Below are 4603 nucleotides of genomic sequence, written 5' to 3'. Positions count from 1 at the left end.
TGATTTTTATTTACTAACTAGAGTTTTCTATCTCCCTTCTTGGCAACACACGCTGTCTGCAAGAATGAGCTTGGAAACCAGGATCAGTTCCCTGAAGGGAATCAGACAAAGAGCTCAAATTAATTACCTCTTATGACCCAAATATTCAGGGAGGTTTTTCTGGGTGGTGGAACGTCAGACATAAATGGGTCCTTTATCTGATGGGTAGGTACCTGGCCCTTGGGGCAATCTATGATTAATAGGCCATAGGAGAGTATGTCTTCCATCTGGCTCCCAGCCCTATGTGGACAGGATCAAAAATCCCTAAAGACAGAGGCAGGGGAGACATTGTTAAATGGTCTCAGATATACGAGTCATCACATACTAGGATATGAAACATAGACTCATTAAATATAGGAAAGGGTGATTTAAAACCTTTCTAAAATTGATATGAGGTATAAATTGGCTAAGGAGACTTGAATTAAGAAAGATTGAAGTCTGAGGCAAGATAGACCCATTTAGGGGTTTATTTGCTAGAGAGGCCCTTTAAAAAAGTTGTTAAGGGAAACCATTATGTCTCTCAATTAAACAGACTGTCTGGGGAGATGGTGGTGGTGGATTTAATAGCCCCAGATAAAGGAAGTGGTTGAGGTGTGCCCTCATTCAGGTGCTCAAAAAGGGGAACTTTCTGGCCTATAGCCACCAGGACCTCAAAACTGAGACAAGACAGCTTTAAAAACACACTGGGGTCAGTTGGGGGGAAATAGGGGAGGGACGGTGGGGGGTGGGAAGCTGGGGAGAGATAGCAAGGGGAGAAGTGCCAGATGTAGGTGATGGGGAGGAAGGCAGCAAATCACACTGCCACGTGTGTTCCTATGCAACAATTTTGCATGTTCTTCACATGTACCCCAAAACCTAAAATGCAATAAAATAAATGGGAAAAAAAAAACAGCACTAACAGCTATATTAACAGTTGTCAGAATGAACCAACCCTGCTGACTGACACCTTGATCTCAGATTTCTAGCCTCCAGAACAGTGAAAGAAGACATTTCTGTTGCTTAAGCCATTTAGTTTGGTAGTACTTTATTACAGTAGCCCTAGCAAACTAATACATTTCCAAACTAGCAATGCCATTTTTCATACCCATCAGTTGCAGACGGCAGGCTTTACCACATCCTCACCACATCTCCCACCCCAATTATCCAAATTTCTTTTTGCAGTCATGATTATCCTCCTTTTAAGTGGTCAACAGCCCTTGTGGTTAGTGCTAACATGTTAGTCAACACCATTCCATTAATAGAGCATAGTTCATTTGTATGGTCATTATGATGCTCTAAAATTTTCTGATAACATATATTTTTCAAAAGATAAAGCGTTTAATCCTTTCTCAGACCTTGAGAATATTACCAAAGTTTATTCTAAACTATTTTTCATCATATAATTTTAAATAATATGCAACTTACACAGCCATCAAAATATATACAAGTTCATTCTTCTGTATTATTTACCCAAATTTTCCAGTAGAATTTACATAAGCTGCTACACCATAACTTTGATAACAACATGGAAAACAAAAGATGAAAATTGTATTATGTCATTTGTCAGTTTCCCTAATGATTTTTCTTTTTTCCCTCTCTCTCTTAAATGTTGCAAGTCACTAAAATGCATTTATCAATTACACAGAAAAGTCATTTGACAAAATTCAACACCAATTGTCTTATTCTTCCCAGGCTACCATAAAATACCACATATTGTTTGGCTTAAACAACAGAAATTTATTTCTCACAGTTCTAGAGACCAGAAGTTCAATATTAAGATGCCACCAAGGTTGGTTTCTGGTGAGGTTTCTCTTCCTGGCTTATGCAGAGAGAGGGAGATCTCTAATGCCTCTTCCTTTTCTTATAAGAAAACCAGTCCTACAGAATTAGAGTTTCACCTTTATAACCTCATTTAATCTTAATTACTTCCTTAAAAGCTTTATTTCCCCAAATGGTTATGTTTGGGATTTAAGCTTTAACATATGGATTTTAAGAGGACACAATTCAGTCCATAACACCAATTCATAATGAAAACTCAGAAAAATAGGAATAGAAAGGGAACATCTCCAACTTGGTAAAGAGCATCTGTAAAAACCTATAGATGACATTGTACTTAATGGTGAAAAACTGAATGCTTTTCCCTTAAATAGTAAACAAGGCAAGAATGTCAGGTCTCACAACTCTTATTCAATGAAGTATTGAAGGTTGTAGCCAGTGCAATAAAGTAAGAAAAGGAAATAAAAGACATACCAGTGAGAAAAAAAGAAATAAAACTGTTTCTATTTGGAGATTACCTGATGGAAATGTTACCAGGAAGTGTGGGGGTATTTGGTTCTTGTTTTACTTCAGAGAAAGAATTCAGCCAGAAGACAATTTAACAAAGAGAGCAGAGAGTTTACTGAAGGTAAATAAAGTACACTCCAAGGAAAAAGTGGGCTGGTCTGGCTGGAAAACAGCAGCAGTAGCAGCCAAGTTTAAGTAGTAACAGAATATTTAAAGAGGCAGTACACCCTGAAAGATGAGGCAGAGCAGACTGCTGAAAAGAGAGTTGAGTCACCAGCCCTGAGACTTCTGCATTGTGGTTTTTATTATGTTAGACTCTTGCTTTAAGTTCCTCATCTGTCTCAAGTCTCCACTTTTGTCTTTGTCCAGTTTTCCACTTCCGTATTAAGTCTCCACCTTCCCCTCAGCCCTCAATGCTGAGATCCTGCCCCCGGTTTGTGGGATTCCCCCTTATAGTCAGTGGATGTACATGTGCAGGCATGATAATCGATACAAATCCTACCGAATGGTGTATTGCTCATGACTCCCACCCCAGGAAGGTTGTAGCGAGGTTAAATCTGCACTTGCTCGATCTGCATATCTCTTAGGAATTTCCCCTTTGTGCTTTTTTTCTTCTTATTAGCATGTAGCTAGCTACATTCTGGCAGTTTAACAGCAGAATGAGCAATTACTGGGTGTCTTAAGGGGCGTTTCTTTCTGCATTGGTATCTCTCCTCCTTTCTACTCACATTTGACTAATTGCCCACCCACTTCAGCATTAGAGATGTTATTAATATGCAGGTTTGCAGTGATCCCTGAGTGGGTGAGGCTTCCCAGATCTCCCTTTCTCACAGGCTCCTCCTCCTGCTATCTGCCTACTCTAACAGAAATGTTTTCTATTTTAACTGTGTCAAAGTCAATATCTTGCTTGTATTATTGTTCTAAAGTTTTGCAGAATGTTAGCATTGGAGAAAACTGAGTGAAGGGCATGTAGAATCTCTCTATATTACTTCTTACAATTACCTGTGACTCTACAATCATCTCAAAATAAAAAGTTTAATTTGAAAAACTAAAGTTAAAAAGAAATTTCATTATCTGTCACTTGTAAGTGTTCATAAAGATTCTTTTTCCAATAAAAAAAATTAGCTAGGCATGGCGATGTGTGCCTGTAGGCCCAGCTACTCAGGAGGATGAGTTGGGAGGATCACCTGAGCCCAGAAGTTTAAGGCTGCATTGAGCTATCATCACACCACTGCAGGCTTGCTTGAGCAACAGAGTGAGACCCTGTCTCTTAAAAAATAATGAGATTCTTTTTCCACCTTAGATGTTACAAATAACTAAGGTGTATTTTTTATTACAGAAAATACATGCAACAGAAACTTCACTATTTTACTCATTTTAAATTGTACAATTCACTGACATTTCATTACATTCACAATGCTGTGCAGCCATCACCACTGCCAAGTTCTAGACGATTTTCATCACCCTGAAAAGAAAACTTGTACTCATTAAACAGTCACTCCCGATTCCTCCTAACCCAGGCCTTCGTAAACAGGAATCTGCTCTCTATCACTGTGGATTGGCCTATTTTGGGTATTTCACACAAGTGAAATCATATACCACATGGCCTTTTTGTCTGGTTTCTTTCACATGGTATTGTATTTTAAAGGTTCATCCATGTCATAGTGAGTATCAGTATTTCATTTCTTTTCATATTTGAATATTCAGTTGTATGAATATATCACATTTTGTTTATACATGTATCAACTGATGGATTTGGGGGTTGTTTCTGACTTTGGCTGTTGTAAATAGTGCAGCTGTGAACATTAGTGTGCAAGTTTTTGTTTGCACATCTATTTGCAATTATTTTGATATATGGTGAAATTGCTGTATACCATGTTGTAATTCCATATTTAATTTATTGAAACTGTGGTTCTCAGTGGCTTCATCATGGTACATTCCCACCAGCAATATATGAGGTTTCCAATTTCTCCACATCCTTGCCAATACTTTTTATTTTCCAATGTAAAAATTAGCATTATTGGCCGGGAGTGGTGGCTCACGCCAGTAATACTAGCACTTTGGGAGGCCAAGTTTGAGACCAGCCTTACCAACATGGAGAAACCCTGTCTCTACTAAAAATACAAAAATTATCTAAGTATAGTGGTGGTCACCTGTGATCCCAGCTACTTGGGAGGCTGAGGCAGGAGAATTGCTTGAACTTGGGAGACGGAGGTTGCAGTGAGCAGAGTGAAGTGTATCACTGCACTTCAGCCTGGGCAACAGAGCGAGACTCCATCTCAAAAAAATAGAAAGAGTTTTG

Source organism: Cebus imitator, unplaced genomic scaffold (genome assembly GCF_001604975.1).
Source record: "Cebus imitator isolate Cc_AM_T3 unplaced genomic scaffold, Cebus_imitator-1.0 Scaffold201, whole genome shotgun sequence".
Taxonomy (NCBI): Eukaryota; Metazoa; Chordata; class Mammalia; order Primates; family Cebidae; genus Cebus; species Cebus imitator.
Note: the sequence above shows the minus strand (reverse complement) of the source record.